This window comes from Chenopodium quinoa, unplaced genomic scaffold (genome assembly GCF_001683475.1).
Source record: "Chenopodium quinoa cultivar QQ74 unplaced genomic scaffold, ASM168347v1, whole genome shotgun sequence".
Lineage (NCBI taxonomy): Eukaryota > Viridiplantae > Streptophyta > Magnoliopsida > Caryophyllales > Amaranthaceae > Chenopodium > Chenopodium quinoa.
Window position 1 is genome coordinate 1627265 of NW_018743691.1, and position 13957 is coordinate 1641221.

A 13957-nucleotide genomic window follows, 5' to 3' on the forward strand; every position below is an offset into this window, starting at 1 on the left:
AAATCGAGGAAATTTGAAGAGATAAAGTGATAAAAAAGACAAATAAATTGTAACACCTCCCCCAATCCCCTCATGTTAGGTCTTCTATCATCGACAGCTGTGTTCATTTCTATTGGAAAATTACCTCTTGATTCCATGAATAATAATAGACAAATCAAGAACTTCCCTAAAATAAATTCAAACACCATACTCAAACCAAAGACCCGTTCTCATTCTGTTGTGCAGTGGTTTGCTTACCACTGTCTGGTTTGCTAACCACTGTCTTAGAAGCAAAATACGCCACCAACGGTACAAGTTTTCCGGTGATGCACGACCCCCAAGTTTTATAGAACGATCTCTGCAATTCGTGTACCCGAATTCAAAGGTTGGAATCGCTCAAGAACTGTTTAAATCTCAAAGGATAGGTTTGTGTTTAGGGTTTCAAGGAGTGAATAAATCCATGACTATATTTTTTGGTGGCAAGTATATATATATATATATATATATATATATATATATAATATATATATATATATATACGTACATGTATGCACGTGATAGGAGGAAATCATCAAAGGAAATAAAACACACAAAACTGCCTCACACGACTCGTCAAAACCCGCGCCCGCAGCCCCGAATCCACGCGCATAAGAAACCCCGCGGGTCTATCCCCCGGCCTATTACGACAGCTCAACGAGACTGCCCACCCGCCAGAAATCTCGCGGCTTGCGCTTGCGAACATGGCCCGTGCCTATGACTAGCCAAGATGGAGCTTTACAAATCACTCATAGTCCGGATGCATTACTAAAATTTCCAACAATTCCCATCCAATCCTACATCCACCATCTCACGATAATCCCACCTTATCATTATTACCATTTCATCCTTTCTTTTACCTTCAGTTTTTCCGTAATTGTGCTTTTACCATGGATTCCATTAATACAACCATAAAACATGTGACCATCCACTCATTTACATTTATTACTACCTCTGTTTCAATGTTTCGTATTATTTGCAACATAGATATTTTTTTTGCTACTTTATGTATAGTTGCAAATAATATAAAACGGAGGTAGTATTATGCACATGGATCACACCAGCTTAGAGGAAATTATATCACACCAACTCAATCATTTGGCGTATTCCAACAATTTAAATCATGTCACTGGCTCACTGCTGCGGGGCTTGTAGCTCCAAAATCATGACAAGCACTGATCAATACATCAAGATACAGACAAATTATAAGTCATTTAGTGCATTCTTCCAAACATGCCACCTCGACGTACATGATTCATGAAAGAGATTGATCGTTGATTTTCTCATTGATTACGGATGGGTATAAATATACAAATACATGAGTTTTGACAGGGTAAAGTCGTATCCCCTAATCAAAAATAATTCCTAAGTCCTCCAACTAAGGTAGATAGGGAAGTAGGGTCGAATCCACAGAGAAACGGGATCTTTCTATTCCTAATTAACTAATATAATCTAGATTATGAAGTAACCAATATTTATGATTGAATAATAAACTAAACTACGGAGATTGAGAATAGGGAGAAAACAATATATAAAAGGATCTAGGGCATAGGTTCACCAATAAATAATACTCCAGGGTAAAACATAATAATCAATCATTGACATTGCATATAAATAACATGATTAACAGGCTCTCGCAATTTATTAATCAACATAGATCTAACTGGCTCTCGCAATTTATTAGATCTAAGTTCCTATTGAAAATAGCCTTTAATATCAAATTAACATCTGCTCGATTCATCAATTCAATATTGCTATACTTTTACAAGCCATAATTGTAAAGCATTAAAACAGTTCAATAAGAAATTATCATGCAATATCAAGAACCAATAATAGCCAATCATCAATGCGTCAATTAACCAGATTGTAAAGGGCTTTCGCTACGTATTACAATCACAGAATTAATCTACCGGTATTAAATCTCATCTCTCGAATCTCGACTTAACCATTTATAAATTAATCTGCCTATTGAAACTAGACCTAAACATCAATTCTCATATGTCGAATCTCGAATCAATATTGTCAAACTCATGCATAAAAGATCAGGCCTAATCTAGTCACAGAGCATTAAATCAATCAATAGGAAATTAATCTAGCATTGATAATTAACAGCAATAAATTACCCCTTCATATTATTTATGGATCCCCACAAACCCTAGAATTAGAACTACTCACACATAGTAAAAACTAAACTAATCAAAGCAATAAAACAAGTCATGATGAAAGGAATAAAATAAACAACTACGATTAAGAGAAGAGAAATCGTTACCAAACAAATCTGTAATTAAGAGTAGATTAAGAACAAAGGTTTAGAGAGAGAAAATCTAAGAAAACAATTAAGAGAGTAAAGAAAGAGTAAAAAGAAGAAGGGAGAGAAGAGCTAAAATCGTATTACGGAGGAGTATTTATACTCCGTACAAATCCTAAACTAAAACAAATTAAAACGACGCTAATCGTCTCCTAAAAATACATGCGCCTTTTTACTTCCTAATACTAATCTCGCGCCCGGCCGGGCGCGTCACCGGGCGCCAACCTTAGCTTCTCCCGCCCGGCAGGGCGCGCCTCCTTACGCCAGCCTCTTTGGCCGGGCGGCTCACTTGGGCCACTATTTGGACTACGATTGGGCTCCAATTCTTCGGGCCAACCTGGGTTTCCTCTTCCGGTCTTGAATACTCGGTCCAAATGCCCCGGTATCACCTGTACCGAGCCCTTAAACACCGGTTCGATGGCTCTAACCGGCCCTGGGCTATAAAATCTGGTCGTGCTTCTCCAATGTTCGTGATTGCTCCAAAATACCTCGGGAAAATACTCCAAAAGCATAAATCCCTGCAAAAGTCAACCAAATCTACGAAAACACTAGAAAACACCAATTAGTAATAAAAGTAGCTCTAAAGAGCCAATAACACTACTAATTACGACCAAGGGACGGGGGGAAAATACTATATAAAATAGACACATCAAAAACCCCCAAGCCAAACCTTTGCTTGTCCCTAAGCAAAGATCTCATCAATGAACATATAAAACATGCTTCACCCCAATAATCAAATCAAGCATAAATGATTCAAGGCAAATCTAATGAACATGCTTCAACATCAACCAATCAAATCCATCTAATTACCAATCTTCCCTAACAATTGTCAAACAGAGCAAACCACAAGAGCATATAGAATTCAAGACTAGTGCTCACACACTCAACTCTCATTTATGTGGCGAGTAAAAGATGTACTCGATCACTCTCCATCCAACCCCTTTAATGTGAACAATGCCCTCCCAACTCACACTCTAGTGTGTATAATAACAATGAACGCTCAACCTACTAGTCGACTCGAAATATGTCAAGTCATAACTTGCATTGATAAGCAACACTTTCACATTAATACAATTCTATGCACAAAGGTCGGAAGGTCTTTAAAGCTTGTAATGTAAGGCTAGGGTAAAGGGTAGGATAAATTTGGGAATAAGTGAGAGAAAAGCTATGCTTAAGGGAGCAAATCCTATCAAAACCCATGACCAAAATAAATAATGATCACATATCTCCATTAACATAACTAACTCCAACAAAAACCAAACATACTCCAATCATAATAAACAATCCCAACTCTTACATATCACTAATAAAATATAATAATGAAGAAGTGGAGTGAATAAACAAACTTTATATTCCAAACTTGAATATTTTTTGAAGCTCTTATTATTTTTCTTTGATCAACCTCCAACTAGAACATTTGAACATTGAACAATTTTCTTTTGAAGTTCACTTATTTTTTTCACATTTTTTTCTTTAACTTCTCTTTTTTCATAACATCATGCTTTATTTTTTTTCAAGAAAATGTAACTCTCAAACTCATCAAAAATAAACATGATCAACAACAAAACAACTTCTCAAAACCCACCCAAATTGTTCAAATAATAAGCACACTACAAACTCCCTCACCTCACTCACTAATAGCTCCCCCAAGCCAAGCTTGGGACTAATAACCAATGGCGCAAGATAGGATTGTAATATGGCTAATAAAACAACAAAAAGTCAAGGCAACAACATGGGCAGCAAGAAGGGAACAAATGTATCTACAATCTCTGGAGGCTACCTAAAAGAACAAATGTCTTCGTCCTCCATAATGTGCATAATAATGAATCATATAAATATTACTAATAGTTGCAAACCAATACTCAAATTCATTGACATACCAGGAACTATGGAACTATCACACATTCCTAACCAAATCAACTAGTCAAGCACTATCTACACAAGTAGTTGGACAAAATTGACGCATGTTAAGGTTTCAAGGAAATCAAACATCAAATCATGATTAACTAATCCATAATGCCTATCATCAAATACCAAGAATCAAAACAATTTTCTCAAGTAAGGGGCACAGGGAAGCATAATTTACAATTCATTGGAACGTATTTTTGAATTTTTTTTATTTTTCAATTTTTTTGTATTTTTCATATATAAGAAAGCAATAAAACTAACCTAGAAATCTATAAATCTAACCTAAGAAAACACACCAAAAAAAAATAAAAGAAAAGAGAAAAAGAAAGATACCAAATCCAAAATCTCCCCCAAGCCAAAATCAGACAATGTCCTCATTGGCTTGGGAACTAGCCCAGCATAGCTAGTCCTGATCATCCTCATCCATCGAGCCAAAGCCCGCACCTCCACTACCACCTGCACCACCTGCACCAGAAGAGCTACCACCAAAATAATCAGCATGAAAACTCCCCCCCTCCCCCCGCCGGTCCCCCGAAAGGAATGTCCTGGCCGTACCCATAGAAGGAAGAATAGTCAGTGTAAATACCACGAGCAGTGGGATCCCTATCGTATCCCTGGGGTGGAGGCTGAAACCAGTCAGGGTGAATAGCGTCGTCGAGAATGTTGCCCCGACGAGCATAGTCATCATACATAGGGTAGAGAGCTCTACCCTGGTTCTCTCTAGGTACCCTAACCTATGGTCTATGGATCCAACCATCCGCCTAAGGTCAGTATGGGAATGCTCTATACTTCCCAGGGCCTGACATATACTCTGAAGGTCCCAAACTAGGTTAGAGTCAACATGAGGGACGGAGTGAGACATACGAGGTGGAGAGAAAGCCACCTCGGGCTGAGGCTGGGGTGGTGGAACCGGTGGTGGTGGTGCCTGCCCCCTAGCGTTGGCAACTAAAACATCGTATGTGTAAGAAGGTTGCCCTGGGGGAAAGGCGGTCAAGTCAGGACTGGGTAAGGGAAAAATGGGCAAAGGTTGCTCGCTCCCAGTCCTAATACACCAAAAGGGTGTCTGCTCGCTATCCGGTCGAACCCACCCCAACTCCTCAAAATACGTAGCATTCATATAGGTATTTGGTCCACAGTTGGTCAGCTGGTGGGGTCTGTCCACTACAAAACCGACCTTTTTCACTGTTATCCGAGTGATAAGGCCTCCTAAACGGATGAGGGTTTTTGATGTGGTGCTAGCCGTGGCATGTCTACTCAAATGGTGAACAATAAACCTACCTATGTTCAATTTCTAGTACCCATACACATAGTGTCCTATGACAGCTAGTTCGTTAGATTGGGCATTATGGGGTTCGTACCTACCTAAAAAACACAAACCCGCAAATCTTTGCCAGATTTTTGGGACAGGGTGGTGAATAGGTTTGGTACTAGCATGTTGGGGGCCAGGAGTAGGCAAGCCTGGCAAAGCATGATATATATCACCCATTTTATATTCCGCATGCCATTGGTGAGAAAGTTCATAATTTAATTCAAATAATTTACAAAATTCTACAAAAGTTAAACTAATATTCCTATTGTTCAACCTAAAAAATTAATTTGGCCCATTTCTACTACTAACAACATGTAAAGAAGACAGGAATTCACAAGTAAGTTTTCGGAAAGTAGGATAGTGCATATCAACAAATTTTCTCATGCCAATGTCATTTAAAAATCGTTTTACAAAATCATACAAACCAAATGATTCTAGAGTAGGGCGGTGTAACCACCGAGAAGGAATTACCTCACGACCGATTAAGTGTTCTAGCCGCTCCTTTTGCTCTCGGCTAGCAATGCAAATCGTCGGCCAGTATGGAAGCTGCAAATCCGGGTTGTATTCCTCCCTCGAACTGGAGCTCCTACCGAAAATGGACCTAGCCCTCTTTGAAGCCATGGTAGAAAATGGGTTTGAAAATTAATTTGAATAAAATCTGAAAATTTTTATATGAAAATGTAGAGGATGAAGAGAGGATCACAAATATGTAAAAAGTTTTGAATTTGGGTGAGAAATAGAGGAGAAATCTTAGAGAGAGGGTAGAGAGAATTTGAGTTTTAGAGAGACAAAGTAATGGAGGAAAGAAGAAATGAAGAAATAAAGAATAAAAGAAAGAGGAAGAAGACGCGGACGTCACTTGCGCCCGGTCGGGCGATCTGATCTTTAATTTTTGAAGGTTCTCGCGCCCGGTCGGGCGTTTTGATGTCCTGATTTTCTCCTACTCTCGCGCCCGGTCGGGCAATCTATCGATCAAAATTTCACATCTTCTCGCGCCCGGACGGGCGAGAGTCGCCCGATCGGGCGGACAATTTAGTCCGTATACGACGTATTTCGCGCCCGGTCGGGCGAAAATACTTATTTTTGGACCCTTGCTCTCGCGCTCGGTCGGGCGAGCTTCGCCCGATCGGGCCCTAGGCTAAATCGTCTAACTATTATTTTCTTCTTTTCTCCAAAAATTGGCTAACTCTTTTCCTTCGAAATTGTACAAACACTCATAAAATTCATTAAATTCCCTCATCTCTCCTCTCATAAGAAAAAGGAAAGAAAAACTAGTCTAAAAAGCATTAAAAATATGGGTTGCCTCCCGCAAAGCGCTGGTTTATCTAGGTCCCGCACGACCTTCTTACCAAGTGCAACAACTAGGACCCTTGGCCTAACGCTTGATCGGGTGGTTTCTCACCCGGTCTAGCGGTGTTTCGGCTGCGACGCGGCTTCTTAACATATCTTGTGGGACGCCAAATCACATTATCTGGTGGATCCTCCTTGACTTGGGTAAGGGGTTCTTCAATGCTACGCACCAAAGATCCTTCTTTGATCGAGGATTGCCTCAAATTGTCATTGCATTCACACTTGCAACTCGATCTGGTGGAACACTTACCGTAGACTCAAATCGCACAACTTGCTTGATCGGTTCCACCTTTTCATCCTCAAAACCAAGACCAACAGTGTAAAGTGCTCTTTCTATTGCATCGACTTCCTTCTGCCATTTATCTATCTCATCTGAAAGGGATGCAACACAAGATACCGCCTCCAAGGGATTTTTTTCAAGAGCTTGGGGCTTGTTAGAATAATTCTCAACCACATTAACACTGAAACATTTCTCCTCAGTCATGGATCTTTTAGGGGCATTATTCAGATTAAAGACAACTTTATCATCCCCTACTGATAGTGTTAACTTGCCACTTCTCACATCTATGATTGCTCCTGCAGTGTTAAGGAATGGTCTACCTAAAATAATTGGGGTTTGCACATCCTCAGCCATATCAAGAACAACAAAATCTACAGGTATATAAAATTTACCTACTCTAACGGGGACATCCTCTAAAACACCTAAGGGGTATTTGAAAGAACGGTCGGCCATTTGTAGAGTTATATTGGTAGCTTTTAATTTACCCATATTCAACTTAGAACACACAGATAATGGCATGATGCTAACACTTGCACCCAAATCACATAATGCATTATCAATCAAGAGATTGCCAATATGACAAGGGATAGAAAAACTACCCGGATCTTTTAATTTAGGTGGAGACTTATTTTGAAGTACGACACTACACTCTGCAGTGAAAGCTATTGTCTCTACCTCACTAATAGACCTTTTCCTCGTCAATATTTCTTTCATAAATTTTGCATAAGAGGGGATTTGTGTGATTAATTCAGTGAAGGGAACTGTTACCTTCAAATCTTTTACCACCTCCAGGAACTTACCAAACTGCTTATCCAAGTTTGTCTTCAATTGACGATTGGGGAATGGAAGTTTGATAATTGGCTTTGGAGCGTTATTGCTCTTATCTGGAGTAGCCACCTTCTCTGGAGTCGTGCCCTGCAATGTAGAATTAGATATGTTAGTATTATCCTTTAGCCCTGCAGGGCTATTAACTACATTGTTTGGTTTAACGGAATCAAGATTAGCATTATTTAATAAAAATAGGTTCATCAACTCTGGGCATAGGGGGCCCTTCATAGTTTGAACCACTACTTAGAGTAATTGCAAAAGCTTGATCCGTAGGCCGGGTCGGCTGTGCCGGCAGAGCTCCCTGTTGGCGGGCTTGTAGAGTAGCGGAAAGTTGTGCAATTTGATTATCTACAATTTTATTATGTGCTAGAATTTGATCAGTTGTCGCATCTCTACTCTCCATGTGCTTTTGCATATTACCCAACATTGCCCTAATTTCCACTAGAGAGGGGTCGGAAGATGAGGAGGTTTGTTATGGTTGGTTCTTCTGGCCAGCATTTGGATGATAATATTTCTGTTGTTGTTGCTGTGGCGCCTGTGGTTCTTGTGGTGGTGGATTTTGAACATTAGTACTCTGGTAGGAAAGGTACGGATGATTCCGATACCCAAGATTGTAGGTGTTGGAGTATGGGTTATTCTGCCTATAAGCTTGAAAGGCATTAACTTGCTCCACGGAACTCCTGCAATCTTGTTCCCAATGACCTATAATACCACAATTTTCACAGAAAGCCTCATTAGAATTATTATTAATCGCAGAAACATTAGCTACATTAGCAGTGCTCAGATTATCTAATTTTTGGCAGATAGAGGTCAGTTGAGCTTGCAAAAAGGATACAGAGTCAACACTATGCTTCCCCTTGTTAGCAAATCCTCTAGGATTCCCATATTGGGAATTGTGTATCGCCATGTCTTCAATAACCTGACCTGCATCTTCAACATCAAGATTCATAAATCTCCCACTAGCTGCAAAATCTAAAATTATTCGAGAAGAATTTCCAAGGCCATTATAAAAGGCTTGGATTAACTGCCATTGTGCTAAATTATGGTGAGGGCAATCTCTTTGTAGATCCTTGAACCTCTCCCAAGCCTCATATAAAGATTCATCGGCTTCTTGGGCAAAGTTCTGAATCGCACTCCGTAGTACGGCTGTTCTCTCTGCAGGATAATACTTGTTATAGAAATTCAAAACAAGAGTTTCCTAGTCAGTTATACCAAGTGGAGTTCTATTTAAGCCATTAAACCACAATTTAGCTTTTCCAGTTAAAGAGAAGGGAAAGAGAATCTCCCTGATTTGGTCTTGAGTGACCCCGGCTTGCCTGATGGTATTACAATATTGACAATAGTTGGCAATTTGAAGATTTGGGTCTTCACCCTTGGCTCCACTAAATTTCTTCCTCTCTATCATCGTTATAAACTAAGGTTTAATTTCGAATTGAACCCCATCAAGAGCCGGAGTGGGGGTGAGATGTGGGAAATCTGTAAGCTTTGGTTGTGAGTAATCACTAAGCTTCTTTGGTACCGCCATCTCTGATTCTGCGTCTAATGATGCCTCTGAATCGCTAGAACCAGTTGGAGGATCGCGGTGATTATTATCATTATCACCAGAATCCGCCAGAATTTTGACAGGGTAAAGTCGCATCCCCTAATCAAAAATAATTCCTAAGTCCACTAACTAAGGTAGATAGGGAAGTAGGGTCGAATCCACAGAGAAACGGATCATTCTATTCCGAATTAACTAATATAGTCTAGATTATGATGTAACCAATATTTGTGATTGAATAATAAACTAAACTATGGAGATTGAGAATAGGGAGAAAATAATATATAAAAGGATCTAGGGCATAGGTTCACCAATAAATAATACTCCAGGGTAAAACATAATAATCAATCATTGACATTGCATATAAATAACATGATTAACAGGCTCTCGCAATTTATTAATCAACATAGATCTAACAGGCTCTCGCAATTTATTAGATCTAAGTTCCTATTGAAAATAGCCTTTAATATCAAATTAACATCTGCTCGATTCATCAATTCAATATTGCTATACTTTTACAAGCCATAATTGTAAAGCGTTAAAACAATTCAATAAGAAATTATCATGCAATATCAAGAACCAATAATAGCCAATCATCAATGCGTCAATTAACCAGATTGTAAAGGGCTTTCGCTACGTATTACAATCACAGAATTAATCTATTGGTATTAAATCTCATCTGTCAAATCTCGACTTAACCATTTATAAATTAATCTGCCTATTGAAACTAGACCTAAACATCAATTCTCATATGTCGAATCTCGAATCAATATTGTCAAACTCATGCATAAAAGATCAGGCCTAATCTAGTCACAGAGCATTAAATCAATCAATAGGAAATTAATCTAGCATTGATAATTAACAACAATAAATTACCCCTTCATATTATTTATGGATCCCCACAAACCCTAGAAATAGAACTACTCACACATAGTAAAAACTAAACTAATCAAAGCAATAAAACAAGTCATGATGAAAGGAATAAAATAAACAACTAAGATTAAGAGAAGAGAAATCATTACCAAACAAATCTATAATTAAGAGTAGATTAAGAACAAAGGTTTCGAGAGAGAAAATCTAAGAAAACAATTAAGAGAGTAAATAAAGAGTAAAAAGAAGAAGAGAGAGAAGAGCTAAAATCGTATTACGGAGGAGTATTTATACTCCGTACAAATCCTAAACTAAAACAAATTAAAACGACGCTAATCGTCTTCTAAAAATACACGCGCCCGATCGGGCGAGGCACCGCCCGATTGAGCGCGCCTTTTTACTTCCTAATACTAATCTCGCGCCCGGCCGGACGCGTCACCGGGCGCCAACCTTAGCTTCTCCCGCCCGGCCGGGCGCGCCTCCTTGCGCCAGCCTCTTTGGCCGGGCGTCTCACTTGGGCCACTATTTGGACTACGATTGGGCTCCAATTCTTCGGGTCAACCTGGGTTTCCTCTTTTGGTCTTGAATACTCAGTCCAAATGCCCCGGTATCACCTATACCGAGCCCTTAATCACCGGTTCGATGGCTCTAACCGGCCCTGGGCTATAAAATATGGTTGTGCTTCTCCAATGTTCGTGATTGCTCCAAAATATCTCGGGAAAATACTCCAAAAGTATAAATCCCTGGAAAAGTCAACCAAATCTACGAAAACACTAGAAAATACCAATTAGTAATAAAAGTAGCTCTAAAGAGCCAAAAACACTACTAATTACGACTAAGGGACAGGGGTAAAATACTATATAAAATAGACACATCAAGTTTATCTAAGGAAGCTAACTAGCTACAAATAAGGCTAGGATATATAAAATTACCAAACTAATTATATACTAAGTCAACCGAATATATTTACATATATTCTAACACTCCCCCGCAGTCGGAGCGGGAGACTCTCGAGCGCTAAGACTGGTACGGAAGTCATCCAACAAAACTCGGGGAAGCCCCTCCGTAAATATGTCTGCAATCTGGTATCGGGAGGGAACATGTAAGACGCGTACCTCGCCTTTAGCGACTTTCTCACGAACAAAATGAATATCCATCTCAATATGTTTCGTGCGTTGATGTTGCACGGGATTCCCAGAGAGGTAGATGGCACTCACATTGTCACAATAAACAATAGTTGCTTTCCGAATGGGCAAATAGAGCTCAAGCAATAGATTCCATATCCAACAAGAATCAGATACTACATTAGCGACCCCACGGTACTCGGCTTCTGCACTAGATTTAGATAAAGTAGGCTGCCATTTAGAAGACCAGGAGATCAAATTATCTCCCAAAAAACCACAATAACCTGAAGTAGATCGCCTGGTGTCGGGGCATCCTCCCCAATCAGCATCAGTATAAGAAACAAGTCTATCGATGGAGGACTTATACAGATGCAAACCAAAAGACAAAGTACCCTGTAAATAGCGCAATATGCGCTTCAAGGCACCCATATGTGCATTGCGTGGATCATGCATGTGAAGACAGACCTGCTGAACAGCATAAGAAATGTCAGGTCTGGTGAAAGTCAGATACTGAAGAGCACCTTCAAGACTCCTGTACTTAGTAGGATCCTCATATGGGGCATCATGAGAATCACTAAGCTTTGACTTAGTGTCAACCGGGGTAGGACAAGGAGCACAGTTAGACATACCGACTTTGTCAATGATAAAAGAGGCATACTGTTTTTGAGACAAGAACATGCCCTCATCGGTCCGAGTGACGGCGATGCCTAAGAAAAAACTTAAAGGACCCAAATCCTTCATTGCAAATTCAGAGCTCATAAGATCCATGAAGTGTATTCGGAGACGGTCAGAGGATGCTGTAAGAATGATATCATCAACATATAACAGAATATAAGCAGTATCAGATCCCTGTCTGTAGATAAATAAAGAATTATCAGATTTACTGTTAATAAATCCAATAGAAGTAACAAAATCTGCAAACCGCTGATACCAGGCTCGGGAAGCCTGTTTGAGACCATAGAGAGATTTACGTAGGAGACACACATGATCTGGGTGACTTTTATCATAAAAACCCATGGGTTGATGCATATAAACCGTTTCATTGAGATAACCATGCAGAAAAGCATTCTTGACATCCAACTGATGGATCGGCCAAGAGTGAGAAATAGCAATGCTAAGAACAGTGCGAATAGTAGCCGGTTTAACAATCGGACTAAAAGTCTCATCACAGTCAACACCCTGCTGCTGAGTCTTGCCATCACCTACAAGACGAGCCTTATACCGCTCAAAAGAACCATCAGAATTTCGTTTATGACGAAATATCCACATAGAGCGAATAACATTCACATTAGGAGGCCTAGGAACCAAATCCCATGTATGATTATCAAGAAGAGCATTATATTCGTCTAACATTGCATTTTTCCAATTGGGGTCACGAATAGAACTAATCGGGTCCTTTGGGATAGGAGATATGGAAGTAGTAGTCATGGTGTTTAGGTTGGAGAAATACTTTGGGTTAGGCTTAATGATGCCATCTTTAGCATGGGTGGTCATATGGTGAGGACCTGCTGGTCTAAGTGGTGGTGTATGAGGTGAGGTGTGGGTTGGTTGTCATCACCATCAATTCGTGAGGAATAGATGGGTGGGCTTTGATGAGGAAGTGGGGAAAGGTGCGGAGTATGCTGAGGCATGGGATGGGGTGTGTTCACGGGTTAGGCCGTGACAGTACCTGGGTCCGCAATTTTGGAGGGGGAAAATGGACCTGGAGAGGCAGGCCCAGACGCTGGAGAAGATGCGCCAGTGCTCACTTGAGGTGAGGTGGGATGGACTAGAGGGGGACGTGGGCTAAGCAAATGGGGTGGGTAATTGATTGGATGAGCATCCAAAAAATCATAATTAGGATATGTCAGATTGTGAATTTTAGAAAAAGGGAATTCTTGTTCGTTAAATTTCACATGTCTACACATAATAATTTTGCCATTTGAAAGGTCATAACATTTCGAACCTCGGTGACTTGGTGCGGGACCAAGATAAACGCAAGGGGTAGACCGCTCTTGAAGTTTATTGATAGAAGTGGAAGGAAAGAGAGGGAAACATAAGCAACCAAAGACACGTAATTCAGAGTAAATTGGATCACGTTGGTATAAAATCTGGGTTGGAGATTTATATCCTAAAATTTTGGTTGGAGTAATGTTTAGAAGGTAGGTAGCCATTTCTAAAGCATGGTGCCAAAAAGAGTGGGGCAAGGAAGCATGAGCAAGAAGGGTCTGAATAATGTTATTAATTGATTTTATGTGGCGTTCAGCTTTTCCATTTTGAGGTGAGGTGTGAGGACAAGAAAGACGATATAGCATGCCATGGTTATTAGAGAATTCTTTAAGATTACCATTAACATATTCAGTGCCATTATCACATTGGAAGGTCTTAATGTTACGTTCAAATTGAGTGTGGACGACCTTATGAAACGATTGAAAAAGGTGTTTGA